General features: G+C 41.8%; 1 protein-coding gene across 4 annotated transcripts in view; it reads right to left on the bottom strand.

Annotated features, from left to right (window-relative positions):
* Positions 1–6,245: 6,245 nt before the first annotated feature.
* Siglecf (sialic acid binding Ig-like lectin F) overlaps positions 6,246–16,589 on the bottom strand; it is a 29,834-nt gene continuing 19,490 nt past the window's right edge. For 3 of the 4 annotated variants that reach the window (XR_015683361.1, XR_015683368.1, XR_015683390.1), the window contains exon 10: positions 6,246–7,051. The gene's annotated coding sequence lies outside the window, so the exon portion shown is untranslated. The remainder of the gene's footprint in view (positions 7,052–16,589) is intronic. The other variant, XR_015683383.1, reaches the window with a different exon arrangement.

The raw sequence follows: 16,589 nt of genomic DNA, 5'->3' as shown, positions 1-16,589 counted from the left end.
CTTAGATTAGTCCACTGGAGGAAATTCCCTCAGTTGAGGTTCCTTTCCTCAGGTGACTCTAGTTTGTGTCAAGTTGACAAAAAACTAACCAACACAGAGGGGTATAGGGCCCCATATGTTCCTTCCCAGTCCGTGACTGCCTGTGGGCAAGCCCCTTCTTATACAGGCAGCCACAGAAGCTGTGAGATCTTATGTTCACTGGCTACACAATGTCCTGAAGACAGCATTTCCCCGCTAACACTCAACTTCTGAGGGGCTTTCTGTGCTCTAGCTGGGGGCCTGGGGACCTCATGCCTGGCTTCACAGTGGCCCAACCCACTCTAAATTCAACAGGTGGTGGGTACTGAAGGACCAAGATGGTATAGGGTTGTGGTGAGTGTTTTGGCAGGAGGAGGGTTCTTGGGTAACTGAAGCCTACATTGATTTCATTCATCCATCAAACATACACTGAGCTCTCAACATTGGTGAGGTGAACACAAGAAGAAGTTCTTATGCTTGGGTCCCCTATCATGTGCGTTATCTCAAGAACATGGTCTCAGCCTCCAGGGTGCACGACCAGTGGTAGATGGGTCAGATGTGCCTTGTGTCTGTGTCTGTTGGAGTTTCCACCATCAAGCTCTCTGCCACAGCTGTGCCATGTCACATTCTCAGCAGTAATGCCCTGGGGTTTCAGTTCCTCTAACCCCCTCAGAACTCGCCACTTTCTACTTTTAGCGATTATGTTTTAAATGAATGTGAAGTGATGTCTCATTTTGGTTTTAAGTTCTTATCGGCACGTTGTTATGTGTGACAGATTTGATTTGATTTGGCCGTCAATTGCTCTCTCCTCTTTCTCTCCCCTCCACACCTCTGATGGTCTCTCTTCCACTTTCATAACATTGTGCTTTTTCTAGGTTGTGCACAAAACAAGACTTGCAGTTCTCAGCCTGGCTTATTTCACTTAACAGGATGATGTGCCCTCCCCTCTGAAAATCCACCATGTTTTTATTGTTTACATTACAATGAAAACAATATTTTGACTATGGTTTATCTTTTAATTTTCAAAAAGTTTTGTTATTATTTAGTGTGTACATGTGCATGTTTCATGAAGTATGTTGAAGTCAGAGGCCAACCGGAAGGAGTTGGTTTTCTCCTTCCACCATAACTTTGAGGAATTAAGCTTAAGCTCATGTCTTCAAACTTGCATGGGAAAGACTTTTACTCTACAAGCCATCTCACCAACTACTTTTTTTGTTTGGGTTTTTTTTTGGATAGGGTTTTATATACCCCAGGCTGGCCTTGAACTCTCTCGATAGCCAAGACTGATCCCAAACTACTGATTTGTCTGTCTTCACTTACCAAGTGCCAAGATTGTAAATGTGTGCCACCACACATGTTACATGTGATTCTGGAAATAAATTCAGAGTTCTGTGCATGCTAGGTCAGCACTCTGCCAACTGAGCCACATTCCCAGCCTCTGTTTTATAGTTATGATTTGATATATGTTAAATATATTTATTTACCTACTTTGTGCTTGTGTGTGTGTGTTACCTATGTGTGTGTGTGTGTGTTACCTGTGTGTGTGTGTGTGTGTGTGTGTGTGTGTGTGTTACCTATGTGTAGGCCATATATGTTCAGGTGCCTGCAGAGAACAGAGGGAAGTTTCAGATGCCCTAGAGCTGGAATTCTGGGAGGTTGTGAGCTGGCCGATATGGATTCTGGGAATGGAACTGAGGTCTGATGGAGGGGTATAAGCACTCTTAATTGTTGCACCATCCCTCTGGCTTGTATTTCTAATTACCACTGACTTGGAGCTTTGTGAATTGTATATATTGCCCATATGTGTATCTTGAACAGCTATCTGTGTTCTTTTGGACTGTTTTTAAATGGTGTTGTTCCTGTATGGAGTGGATGCTTTGAAAATAAAACACACTGAAGTTATTTTTTTATTTGTTTACATTTTTAAAAGAAATTATCTCACTTCCCATTCTGATCTTGAAATTGCTGTGTTTCTAAAGATGTCATAAGAAGACTCAAAAAAAAAGAGAATTATAGACCAGTTTCCCTTATGAACATAAATTAAAAAATAATCGATAAAATACTTGCAAACTGAATCCAAGAACATATCAAAAAGATTGTTTACCATGATCAAGTAGGGTTCATCCCAGGGATCCAGGGATGATTCAGCATATGAAAATCTGTCAATATAATCCACCATTTAAACAAAATGAAAGAAAGAAGCCATGTGATCATCTCGTTAGATGCAGAAAAAAAGCCCCTGAAAAAAAAAATCCAACAACTCTTCATGATAAAAGTCTTGTGGGCTGGAGAGATGGCTCAGTGGTTAAGAGCACTGACTGCTCTTCAAGAGGTCCTGAGTTCAAATCCCAGCAACTACATGGTGGCTCACAACCATCTGTAATGAGATCTGATGCCCTCTTCTGGTGTGTCTGAAGACAGCTACAGTGTGCTTACATATAAATAAGTAAATAGGGGTTGGGGATTTGGCTCAGTGGTAGAGCGCTTGCCTAGGAAGCGCAAGGCCCTGGGTTCGGTCCCCAGCTCCGAAAAAAAAAAAAAGTCTTGGATACAAGGGATTTACCTACCGACACACAATAAAGGCAGTTTACAGCAAGCCACTAGCCAACATGAAATTAAATAGAGAGAAACTAAAGATGCCCACTCTTTCCATGTCTATTCAATATAATAATTGAAATTTTAGCTAGAGCAATAAGACAACTAAAGGAAATCAAATTGGAAAGGAAGAAGTTGAAGTATTATCACTTGTACAAAAGACAGTAGTATACATAAGCAATCCCAAAATTTCTACCAGAGAACCCCGACAGAATGTAAATACCTTCAGTAGATTAGCTAGATACAAGAAAAACTGAGAAAATCAGTAGCTCTCCTCTCTACAAACGATAAGTGGGCTGAGAAAGAAATCACAGGTGGAGTGGGGATGGCACATGCTTTAGTCCCAGTACTTGAGAGGCAGAGATAGGTGGATCTCTGAGTTTTAGGCAAGCCTGGTGTACAAAAGGGGATCCAGGATAGCCAAGGCCTCACAGAGAATCTCTTTGTAAAAGAAAAAAAAAAAGGCTGGAGAGATGGCTCAGCGGTTAGAGCACTGACTGCTCTTCCAGAGGTCCTGAGTTCAATTCCCAGCAACCACATGGTGGCTCACAACCAACTGTAATGGGATCCGATGCCCTCTTCTGGTGTGTCTGAAGACAGCGACAGTGTACTCACATAAATATAATAATAAATAAATCTTAGGAAAATGGATGGATCTGGAAAGTATGGTAAGTAAGGTGACCCAAGCTTAGAAAGACAAAAACCACACATTCTCTCTCATGTTCAGACTCTCACTTTCAATGTCTGTGTGAGAGTAGGTACAGATCGGGAGTCCAGACAGGAGCTCACGAGAGGAGGACAAGAAGATCTGAGGAGAATGTGAGCAAAAGGACACATACGCCATGAGCCTGGAAACAGAGCAGACTGAGGAGGGCATGTGGAAGGGGAAGGGAGGACATGGGAGGGAGTAGAAAACCAACAACATTTACTTGAGAAATATTATAATGAAACTTAATACTTTTATGCTGATTAAATAAGCAAACAAACAAGTAAATAGGGGCCACTGAGATGACGCAGCAGATGGTCTTGCTTCCAAGCCTGGTGACCTGAGCCTGATCCCTGGGACCTACAGGGTGAAAGGAGAGAACCATCTTCTGCAGTGTGTCCTCTGATCTTCACATGAGTGCCATGAAATGAATGCTTGATATCTCTCTCTCTGTCTCTCTCTCTCTCTCTCTCTCTCTCTCTCTCTCTCTCACACACACACACACACACACACACACGGATGTAAAGACATTAAAACTAAACAAATAAAATATCAAACAGCTGCATTTCCAGTTTGATGTGTCTTGGAGGACACTGCATTTTCATGAGCTGAGTACATTTTTTAAAAATTTATTTATTTTTTATATACATGCACACACTGTAGCTGTCCTCAGACACACCAGAAGAGGGAGGGCATCAGATCCCATTACAGAGGGTTGTGAGCCACTATGTGGTTGCTGGGATTTGAACTCAGGACCTCTGGAGGAGCAGTCAGTGCTCCTAACCACTGAGCCATCTCTGCAGCCCGAGTTGAGTACATTTTAAAAATAATGTGAAATTTGTTTTTCCACACCATTATAACATGTTATTAGCATGATCTTAAGGTGAAGGTTATTATTGTGGCTAATCTCCCCCTCCTTCCCTTCTTTCTTCTCTCACTTCCTCTTTCTGCCTGTCTGTTCGTCTCTTTCTCTCTCCCTTTCTTTGCAGCTAGAAGATGCTTTATTCGGTTGCACAAACCTGTGGCCCTTAGAATGGAGCGCACGCTGAGCTCTGCTTATTCTCCTGTAGGTGGCAGTATGATGTTCTGTCACATAAAAGGTTCTGGAATGTTTCAAAGATTTGATTCGTCTGGAGAGCAGCTTAACTTACACAGTATAACCTTCCCCATGTTTCATTAAAAATGCTTATTAATGTGTTGGTTGTTCATATTGATGGGGTTCTGAACAATATTTCTTTTTGATTCCTTTCTGCTTCTTAGGGACTTGCTTTTTGTTTCTGTTTTTAAGACAGAGTCTCACTACGTAGGTTTGGCTGGCCTAGAAGTCACTATGTAGACTACGTTAGCCTGGAGCTCACAGACGTCACTTGCCTCTGCTCTCAATTGCTGGAGTTAAAGGTGTGCACCATCAGACACAGTTCAAACGACTTGTCTGTAATTTTTTTTTTAAATTGTGTATGATTGGTTTGCCTGCTAAGTTACTTGTGGGAAAACAGGAACATTGTATCACTTCATCCATGATTTAGGGTGTACCTCTGAGAGAGGATAACTGTTGGGGTCCAGGAATCTCTTCACAAACCATATGAACACTATCAATCTCAGGCAGGCAGGGATAGTTTATTGAGCATACATCCCAGGACTGAACCATGACCCTGAGTTATGATTCTACAGGGTTTTAAGCACAGAATCCACAAACATCTGTGCCAAGTCATTTCACCAATCAGGATTTAGGGATAGGGGATTTCCTTAGGAATATGTCTTTGTTGTACACTTATCCTTCTCCCATTGGTTGAGGTATTTATCAACTATGGCAGGGGACTTGCATTGTATAATATCCATGTGCTAACTTGTCTACCAGGATGGTACTTGTCTAACATTCATGTCTTAACTGGTCAACCATGATGTCAGTTACCCATGTACATGTCTTTTTCTGCCAAGTAGGGTGTCAGTTCCCAGGAAGGTCTTGGGGACTTAAACTTTACTAGACCATTACTCAAAATTGAAGTCTTATCCCAAATAGTTTACTATGTTGGTGTATGTGTCTCTGTAGTGATGGAGTCCATCCCAGGGGCAGCTTTTCTTATACATAGGTGTAAGAAGTGCTGTGGGGTGGTTAGTTCTGGTTCAAGCTTATTGTGGGCAACTATACAAAACAGTTCTAACCGACTTCTATAATAATTGGTTTCCAAGGGCACAGAACATACAGAAAATGTAAACAATGTTGGCATTAGAAAATTTCCTAGAGGGGTTGGGGATTTAGCTCAGTGGTAGAGCGCTTGTCTAGCAAGCGCAAGGCCCTGGGTTTGGTCCCCAGCTCCGAAAAAGAGAAAAAAGAAAAAAAAAGTCTCCTAGTAATGGCAGAAACATAGGAGAAGGTTTTGTCTGTTGATGTTGTTTTGTTGTTATTATAATGACAGGCTAGCCAGGTAATAGTTACCTAGGCCCTAACATTTTACCTAGGCCTTAACATTCCATCTAGGCCTTAATGTTTTACCTAGATCCTAACGATAACTTTTTAATAAACCCGTAGCTGTCACTCACATACCTAAAAAAGTCAAATGAGATTTCTTAATATCACCATCCCACATCACCCATCCCACATACAACTTCTCACCAGCAGTTTAAGCTTTCCAACTCTAAGTATCATGTCGACCACACCTAAGTATGTTTCCTCGTCCCTAATTTGACTCTACTAACTGTGGTTTGTAGACATTTCTACCGTGTTCCCTTTATCTGTACAACTGAGCCTGTGTCTTTGCTGCTTTGCAAGCGTCTGAGTTTCTGGAACAGGAGAAGCTTGGGTGAGGGTGCTTACCCTTAGTGTTGCCTGAAACACTTACTGACCGTCGTGCTATTTGTCCTTTGTTAGAATAGCATTGAGAGTCCATCTTGGGCCCTCTTTGGAGGGGAAAAGATAACTGTACATGCAAAGGATAATGATCTTTATTTTTATTACTTTTAAATTAAATTTTATTCCCCAAATACAATGTAAAATGGGTATTTTTTTAGATGATAATGCCACATCGCTGTTGAAACATTACTGAAAGAATTTGCATTGTGCTGACTTTCTCATTTGTCAGGGGCCAGCAGTTGACTGAGCTGTGTTGTTTCAGAGGTTGGTGCCATTTGAGCATGACGGTGTGGACTTCAGAGGAGTGCTCATGCCTGGACCCTGCCCAGAGACCTCTATACCAGTGGGTGAGCACAGCTGGCCTGGGGATCTAAAACAGCCGTCATTGAAGATTTCTTTCCTTCTCTTTACAAAATATGGTGCAGCTATCAGAAATGTGTCACTCCCTGCTTTGGCTTGTCTTAGTAGTTCATTTCATTGGAGCGCCTCTAAGTATTCTGTGCCCTGTTGGTAATGTTGATTTAAGAAAAACATAAGCCCATAATATTTACAAGCAGATTAAGTATTCTTTCCATTTACAGGATATCTCTTTCCAAGCTCTGAGGTCATCCAGGGGCGGGAGAAAGCCATTGATTGAGGTATGGGTGGGGTAGACTAAAACGCCATGTTACAGGTGTCAAGATCAGTGACTATTACCCAATCAGAGACGGATTTCATTTGAGGGCTACCATCTGTTACTTCACTTATCCAGTTCCCAGCTGGGGCACATGTAGGCGACCTCAATATGACCAGAAGCAACTCGGGGAGGCAAGGGTTTCCTTTCACTTCCAGCGTATAGGTCATCATCCAGGGAAGTAAGCACAGGAACACAAGGTAGGAATCTGGAGCAAGAGCAATGCAAAAGCCTTGGAGAGGGGCTGCCCACTGGCTTGCTGTCCAGGGTTTGCTCAGCCTGCTTTCTTATGGAACCCAGGACCACCTGCTGCCCAGGAGCCCCCACCACCCACAGTGGGCTGGACTCCTTCCACCACCACTCGTCAATCAAGAAAATGTTCTACAAACTTGCCTACAAGTCGATCTTATGAAGGATTTTTTCAGTTGAGGTTCCCTCTCTTTAGATGACCTTGACCTGTGTCAAGTTGATATTAAAAACTAGCCAGGGGCTGGAGGGATGGCTCAGTGGTTAAGATCACTGACTGCTCTTCCAGAGGTCCTGAGTTCAATTCCCAGCAACCACATGGTGGCTCCCAACCATCTGTAGTGAGATCTGATGCCCTCTTCTGGTGTGTCTGAAGACAGCTACAGTGTACTCATATACATAAAAAAAAAATAAATAATTCTAAAAAAAAAAAACTAGCCAGGACACCCCCTCCCATTTTTTTTAACAAGCAATGGATACAGTGTACTTTGTACTAAATGTGGAATATGAACATGGTAAGACCTCTGCAAAGTTGAGGCCTGGGCAGTGGCCTAACCTGATCATGACTTAACTACCTATTCAGCCACATAGTCCTTCTGATGACCTTTGCCAGCGTGCACGCTAACATGCAAATGAACAAGAATTTATATTTACACATCTTACTGCTCATCATTTGATATGCTAGACTGATCCCTCATTCTGAGTTTAGTCTCACAGCTACATAGATAGAGTACTTCATCACTCCGCTTGCTGACCCAGCTCTCTGGTGTATATGACCTTTTTGTGTTTCATTTTTTTCTTTGAAATTTTATTTTTATTAGATATATTTCTTTATTTACATTTCTGTTTTTCATTTTTATGCCAAGCAGTTTCTATTTTTCCTGCTGTTTTTCTCTGAATCCATTGGTTTCCATTCCTGTACTAGAGCCTTAAGCAAACCCCCCCTTTTTTTTTACATTTAATTAATTTGTTTATTGATTTGTGTGTGGGGATGGAGTGAGGTGTGTGGATGGGTGTATACATCCACAGCAATGTGTGGAAGTCAATTCTCTATTTCCACCACATGTGTTTCTGACATCAAACACAGGCCCCAAGTCTTGGCAGTAAGCACCTGTATCTTCTTAGCTGTCTCACAGGTCCACCTGTACTAGATCCCTTTTTGTTTTCTCCTCCTAATTGTGGCATCTCTGGCTTGGCCTTTCATGTGCTTCTCTTCCAGTAGTAATCAGAAAGGAACAGTATGTTGGGAGCACTCAGCCCTGTGATTTTTGTTAAGGGGACTCTTGTCCCAGGGTCATGGGTGACTGTGCCTCAGATGCATCTGATTCTTTGTTTAGCTGCTTAGGAAGATGGGAGATCAGAAATTGGGATCATAAAATCTGAGAAGTTACCCCTGATTCTCCTGTTTTCCTGGGTTCTTGGCCTTAATGTATTACATTTGAGTTTGTTGACCCCCTTTCCTGTTTTGTTATACCCCACTCTGTTATATTTCTTTTATTGTTAATATATTTTGGTACAAAGTTAAAGTTAGTCTGTTCACACACACATTTAGTAGTATTTAGTTACAACCATTGGTTCCCAATATAACCATCTACCTGAGTGGTTTATGCTGCTCACAATATAACTGTCAATGACAGAGATTAGAGAGTAATTGCTTTTGAAATTCAACACAATGACCCCCACAGTTGTGGTGGCACTTGGAGTTCATTTTCATGGCTCAATTTGAATTGGAAAGCAGAAGCCAACACAATCGTAGGATGGGTGATAAGTATCAATAACTGTCTTTATAACACATTGGATGCTTTGGCATCTGTACAAGTCTGGGAATGTTTTTAGCATAGTTTCTCATTATTTACATTGGCCTTTTGGAGAAGTACCCTAAATATATAGGCTTTTTTCCCCATGACCCAAGTGAAGTGAAAAGTTAAAAAGAATTAGTCCAAATGCATACCTGGGCATGCACAGTGTAACCTCAGGATAAAAAGCAGGCACCACCACATGCGTACAATTGCTATTTAAGAAAATGGGGCAGAAAGGTGGCAGACTGCTTGTCTACTTTGCAGAAAGTCCTGAGTACAACCATCAGTACCACAAAAGATTAACAAAAACTCTGTTTTTAAAATTGGCTAAATATATGAGCCTGCAGTTCTACGCCTCTAATGAGTCCTGTACTCAAATCCCATCCTTCAAGCTTCAGCTATCCACTAATATTGCTCTGAAATTCTTGTCTCCTTTGCTTACCCTGTGATGCCTGTTTAGATGACCTACATAAGTTTAGATAACTACCTTTCCCCAGCCTTTTCTTTCCTCACAAATGACCAAAGTGATCTGGGCCCCTGACTGAAGCTTTCTATGCTCCTGCAACCACTCACTGTCCTAAAATGGAGTGATTGTGAAAACTGAATGAGTCTCTGTGTCTAATGCATAGGAAGTTGCCTGGCACATGCTGAGTGCTGGATAGATGAGTGTTTGATATGTCATAGGTCTGTAGTGGCATGTGCTCAGGGGGTGTGTATATCCACCCCTGACACCACCATCATCGTCATATTACCTAATTAAGAGATTTGCCTTTGTATGATACCTCTTACACAATGTACCTTAAACTTATTTCTTTATCTTTCCCCAGAAAGATATTGATATTCCATAGTATGGAGTTTCTAGTAAAGCCTCATTTCTAAATGATATGGCAAGTGAAGGTCACAGAGATGGTTCATGTTCTTCCACTTTAGAACTCTGGCAGGATGGTGACGCTACGGAGACATCAGCCAAACAAGATCTCACTCTTGGGTGCTTTTATTGACAAGGATACTCTGAGCACAGACTGGATTTGAGCATTAAGAGCCTAGGGGAAAGCCATTCTCTTCAGACTCCCACCTCGTTTCTATGAAAAGCGAGTTACAAAGTTCTCAGATGCAAGAAGTTTGAAGCCTATCCATCAAGCAAGTGATGGAAATCAAAACCGTGTCAGAAAATAACTTAACGATTTTGTTGCATTTGGTCCGCTCTCCTCACTCAACTCTTCTGATGTCAACCATGAGATTCCTCTAAGAAAAGAAAAATCATACAAAAGAGTACCCAGTGCAGGAAAACTCCCAGCCCTGAGCAGTCACTTAAACAGCACGAATGTACCGAATACAAGAATGTCCTCATCACAAATCAGCTCTCCATGAATATCAGGTAATTCACACTATGGGCAGACCTTTTGTCTGTGACAAATGTGGGGAGTTCTTCCTTTAGAATTTGAGGTTGCCATCCCATCAGTGGACTCACATTGTCAAGAAGACTTATGAGTGCTACGACTGTGGCTCCAGTCATACATTCCCAACTGCAAATGCATCACCAAATTCAAAGGGGAGAAAATCTTGGAAATGCCCTGACTGTGATACATCCTTCAGTTATATATTCCAACAGAAGGCACACCATCAAATTAACACAGGGGAAAAAAATCATGTATGTGTTTCAGATGTGGAAAAGCCTCCAGTCAGAAGCCAACACACAGCACACACCAGAAAATTCATTCTGAGTCTGGGAATTATTCTTCTGACATTACTCTTGGGATCTATCACAAATAAAAGAAAGCCCAAACTTAGTGTGAATGTTCATGTGGTAAGAAAAGAAAACCCAAAACTGCCAACTGTTCTGTAAATAGAAAGTATATAACTTACCATTTCATTAAAATTCACCTTAACCAAATAAAGGCATTCTATTTATTTTTCTTCTATAAGCACCTTATAAAGCTTGTCCATTTAGGGACTGGAGAAATGGATCATAGGTTAAGGGTACTTGATGCTCTTGAAGAGGACCTGTGTTCAGTTCCCAGCAGCCACATGGCATCTTACAACCACTTGTAACTCTAGTCCCAGGGGATCTGAAACCCTCTTATGTCCTCTGCACTCTCATGGAACACATATATACATGCAGGCATGACACTCATACACAGAAAATAAAAATAAATAATATATGTTTAAAAAGAAGTCTTTAGCCATCCTCGGTAGAGCCCCAACCCCTCATTTCTGTCACTGTCTGTAGAAGGGCTGCTCGCACAAGCTCCAAAATTGTAATGAGCTTAGGTTTATTCCTTAAAGTGAGGCAGTCACCTTTTCTCCTTCTTCCTGATATTTCCAAGGTAGAGTATTTAAGAAACAAAGACATTGGGGAAACAAAGAAATGGGAGAAACTTGGGGATTTCCCAAGGTTTCCTTCATGAATTTGATAGAAAGGGAACTGGAGTTATGGGAACTAAAGTGTACTGAATCATTTACAAATAGCCCATTAGTCACTTGAGCTCTCTGTTACAGCAATGACTGGAGAAATTCTGTCATTTTGCTCAAGTGTTGATAGAGGTTTTAGTTCACTTTGTGGGTTCATTTGTACTTGGAGTGAATACTTAGTGCAGTATCAAGACATTGTTTGGAGCCTGGGATGATGGATGGATGGATCAACAGGCAAAATGCTTGCATGAGCATGAAGACCTGAGTTCCACCTGCAGAACCCACATAAAGGCAAGCACAGCATCTATAATCCCTGACCTCTCACGGTGAGATAGAAGACCACCACAGAAGAATCTCTGGAAGTTTTCAGGCCAGTTGGCCTAGCATACACAACACAACACAATAAGAAGAGACCCTGTCTCAAACAAGGGACAAAGTGATAACTGACAAAGTTGTCCTCTGATCTTCCCACGTGAGCCATGACAGTTATGCATGTACACATACATGAGCATGAACACGTATGCAAAAACATTAAAGTACTTTTAAAATTTGGCTGTCAAAAATGAGGCAAGGAGTAGACAGCTTCAGATGCTTAAATATGAGTTGTGATGAACCTCTAGGTGAGTGTAGGGCTTAAGGGAGCTCGGAAGCTGGTCTGTGTGCCCATTGATTGACTTTTGGAAGATATTTGTATACTTTAAGAGTAGAACACTAGGGACTGCACAGTGATGTGCAACATGAAGTGGTGCGACGAAATGGTAGGGATGTGGCTACTGTGTGTGAACAGCAGTTGCTAAGAGAAGAATTCATACAGTTAAGAGTGAGATTGTAAGATGATTTGAATGACCTTATTCGTGGGTACCTAGCAGGGAAGGAGTGGATCTGTGAGGTTAACTAGAAAGGACCCCACCCTTTTCCTTTGTAGTGCTCTGGACAGAACACAAGTTCCTATGGGTGCTAGGTAAAAGAAACAATTGCTGAGCTATACCTCTTGCCCCTCAGTAGTGGATTCTAAGCAAGTTCTCTACCACTGAGCTATATGGTCAGTACTTATTTTTCTGAAATAGTGCCTATTATAGGTCCTACACTATCTTCAAACTTAAAATCCCCCTTCTTCTCTGAGATGCCTGGCTCTTGTTGTGTAGACCAAGCTCGCTTAGACCATTCTTGTCTCCACCTCCCAAATTACAAGAATATAGATGCATGCCACCATGTCTAGCCTGGACAGAAATGTGTTACTGGACCTCAAATCACTTTCTACTGTGACCAGTAGAGCTTACAGCCCAGAGGAGTGGGAAGTTGTGGTGCAGGCTGACCACACTCAGGCAAAGTTCAGTAGCCTCTTAGAATAATAGACAAAGAGGACCCTATATTTTAATATAAGATTGCAGGAAGGAAAAGAGAAAGCCTATTTCACAAGATCCTGTGAAGGCTGGATCTGAAAGTGTGTGTATTGGTAACATATCTAGGGGCAGCATGTTTGTTCTAGTTTCCTTTCTGCTGCTGTGATAAGCTATCCTGTCCACAAGTAACTTAGGAGACAAAAGGATTATTTGACTTACACTTGTAGGTTATATATAGTCTGTTGTTGAGTCACAGCAGGAACTCAAGCAGGGACTTGGAGGCATGTCTATTTGCTCTTTCCCACAGCATTGCCTTTAACGAGGGAACTCACTCACAGCCAAAGGAGTACATCAGCAGAATGCATAGGAAAATGATGCTTAAGGTATACCAAGCGGCTCAAATAGGTTGCTTATACAGGCAGGACCACCTGCCTAGGGAATGAGATCAACCAAGGTGGGCTTAGGCCTTGTGGTGATTTTTGCAATGAGAATTTCCCCATAGGGTCATATATTTGAGTGCTTGATTCCCTTGTTGTTGGAACTGTTTGGGAAGGATTAGAAGGTGTGATCTTGTTGAAAGTGTGTCAGTAAGGGGATGGGCTTTGAAGTTTCAAAATCCCATGCAATTCCTTGTTAGCTCTCTGTCTCTTGCTTGTGGATAATATGAAAGCTCTCAACTACTGCTCTCATACTATTCCTGCCTGTTTCATGCTCCCTGCCATAGTCGTCAAGGACTCTATTATCCTCTGGAAACTTGACCCAAACTCAGTGCTTCTTTTTTATAAGTTGTCTTCCTCATAGTGTTTTGTTACAGCAATAGAAAAGTAACTAAGACTTTTATGTTATGTCAACACTTATGCCAACTAACAGGACAGTCTCCCAGAGAAATGCCAACAGGGCATTTTGATCTAGGAAATTCCTCAAGGGAGACTTTATTGGAGATAACTCTAGTTTATGTCAAGGTGACAGTTAAAGTTAACTAAGAAAGGGATCCTGTCCCTACCGAGAGATAGAGATTGAATGTCTACATCCATCCAAAATTCATCCTTAGAGACTCTAATATAATTATAGTGAAAGATAGAGCCTTTGAGAAGGGAGATGATTAGATTATGAACATCATTTATTACATAAATAGGACCAGGGACCTTATGAATAAACACAAAAAATTTCATATTTTACTTCTGATACATGAGGATAAAAAAAAAAAAAAAACAAGGAACCAGATCTACTGTGTTTAGGTGTCCCATTTCTAGAACCACTAGAGGTCCAAATGTGTTACTTTAAAACTGTCCATCTTCTGATACTTTATTATAGGAGCTCAAGTAAATCAAGACTGCTGGGAACTGGGTACTATGACAGAAAAACATGAACCATGGACAGGGAAGTTGAAGGAGAACTAGGTTTCAGTACCAATGAGGATGCCAGATGAAGATGTGTCCAGGTTATAGAACCTGTGCATCATTCAGAAACCGTGGAGAATGTGGCGCCTGAGAACTTAGAGAGGTTGAGTTGGAAACAGAAAACCTCAGTAGAGTCCAACACCTGGCTTGAGTTCAAGCCATATCAAAGATTTATTGAGTTTCTCGATGTAGATGTGGGTTGGACTACTGCTAAGTCAGGTGTTTCATGCACTGCTCACTAACAAGAACACATTCTGATGAACACATGATAATCCACCTATTTTCTCACTGTGGAGGAGCCCTCAGAACCTCCTCTTTTTCTAGTCATTCTCACCCCCACAGTGGTATCAAGAATCCCGATCCAGACTTCTGATGTGGAAGCAGGTAGGTTGACTGCAGGTCTTCACCTCTCCTTCTGCTCCTTTAGATAAATCCCTCAGGTTCATCCCAAGCTCTGTAGCAGACCACCTGTTATCATCTTCCTTTCCTTTCTGACATTATCCCTAATGTACTATGAAAATCTCCTCCAACTTTACTTTGGCGAACTCTTCCCATTATCCCAGAGTCCAACACCAGCAGGCATTCCCTAGAGTCATACCAGCTGTGCAGGTTAGAGAAGTAGGTAAGCTCACTGAATACTTGCACCACATCATCCTCTCTAAACCAACATTCCAAGCTCATCATTAGCTGTGCAACAGAACATCCGCTGTGGCTTTCTGTTCCCCTATGCCCACATCTCCTATGGGTCCCACGGACCTTCTCCTAACCTCCATCCCCCCACCACCTGTTGATTTATCCCAGCTCCTAACACCAGCAGGTACTCCATACTGACCCACAGGCCATTCCTGCCAGGGAAGCAAGTAGTCTTATTACAAATCTTCCCTTCTCTCCTTCTGTTTCTTCTGATTTAATCCCTGAGTCTCAATCTCAGCTTTAAAACAGACCTTCAAAAATGACCTCTATTCTCTTGCCCCATTCCAAACAGATCCTGGTGGAACACTCCGCTTTTCTCCCTCTCACGAATCCTGTCAAACTACCTAACCTCATTCCTAAATCTCACCTCCCAATACCTAGAAACACATTTTACCTGGAACCCCTAATGGCCACACCTATCAGGTTCACAGAAAATTTCCTCCCAATCAAAACACAGCCACAATACTGTCCTAAAATCTAGAGAGTCAACAGAAACCAAGGAACAAAACCCACCACCCCAAAAAGAAAAACCAGTAACCAGCACCTGAAACTATAATCATGCCAATCCCAGTTGCTTAGATGCCTTCTTAAAAGTACAATCAGAGGGTTGGGGATTTAGCTCAGCGGTAGGGCGCTTGCCTAGCAAGCACAAGACCCTGGGTTCGATCCTGAGCTCCGAAAAAAAAAGCAAAAAAAAAAAAGAAAAATGAATCAAAAGTACAATCAGTACCAGATAAGACAGTATGGCTCCATTAGCGCCCAGAAACACTACAACAGCAGGCCCTAAATATTCCAATATAGCTGAAGCACAAGAAAAAGATCTTAAAACAGCCTTTATGACTGTGATATAGGTTCTTAAAGAGGACATGAATGAATTCTTTAAAGATATCCAGGGAAACACAAACAAATAGTAGAAGGAAATGAATAAAAGTGTTCAAGACCTGAAAATAGAAATAGAGTCAGTAAAGAAAACCAAAAAAAAAAAAAGAAAGGAAGGAAGATAAAACCTCCCAAATGGAAGGAATTCTAGAAATGAAAAATTTAGGAAGTCAAAAAGGAACTACAGAGGCAAGTTTCAGCAACAGACTATAAGAGACAGAAGAGAGAATCGTGGACACCGAACATACAATACAAGATATGGACACACTGGTCAAAGAAAATGCTGACTCCACAAACCTCCTGACACAAAACATCCCGAAAATCTGTGACACTGTGAAAAGACCAAACCTAAGAATAATAGAAAAAGATGGAGGAGAAGAAACCCAGCTCAAATGCCCAGAAAATATTTTCAACAAAATTATAGGAGAAAAAAAAAACTTACTGGATTTTTCATTTATTTACATTTCAAATGTTATCCCCTTTCTTGGTTTCCACTCTGCAAACTCCCTGTCCCATCCTTCCTCTCCCTTCTTCTATGAGGGTGCTCACCCATCCACCCCTACCTCACCGCCCTAGTATTCCCCTCCACTGGAACATTGAGCCTTCACAGAACCAAGGGCCTCCCCTCCCATTGATGCCAGACAAGGCCATCCTGTGCTACATTTGCAGCTGGAGCTATGGGTCACTCCATGTGTACTCTTTGGTTAATAGTTTAGTCCCTAGGAGCTCTGAGGGGTCTGGTTGGTTGATATTGTTGTTCTTCCTATGGAGTTGCAAACCCCTTCAACTCCTTCAATCCTTTCTCTAACTCCTCCATTGGGGTCCCTGTGCCCAGTCCAATAGTTGGCTGCAAGCATCCACATCTGTATTTGTTAGGCTCTGGAAGAGCCTCTCAGGAGACAGCTATACCATGCTCCTATCAGCATGCACTTCTTGGCATCTGCAATAGTGTCTGGGTTTGGTGTCTGTATATG

This window comes from Rattus norvegicus, chromosome 1 (assembly GCF_021556685.1).
Source record: "Rattus norvegicus strain SHRSP/BbbUtx chromosome 1, alternate assembly SHRSP_T2T, whole genome shotgun sequence".
In the NCBI taxonomy this organism is placed as follows: Eukaryota; Metazoa; Chordata; class Mammalia; order Rodentia; family Muridae; genus Rattus; species Rattus norvegicus.
The sequence above is the reverse complement of the archived record's forward strand: the minus strand, read 5'-3'. Positions and strand labels throughout refer to the sequence as shown.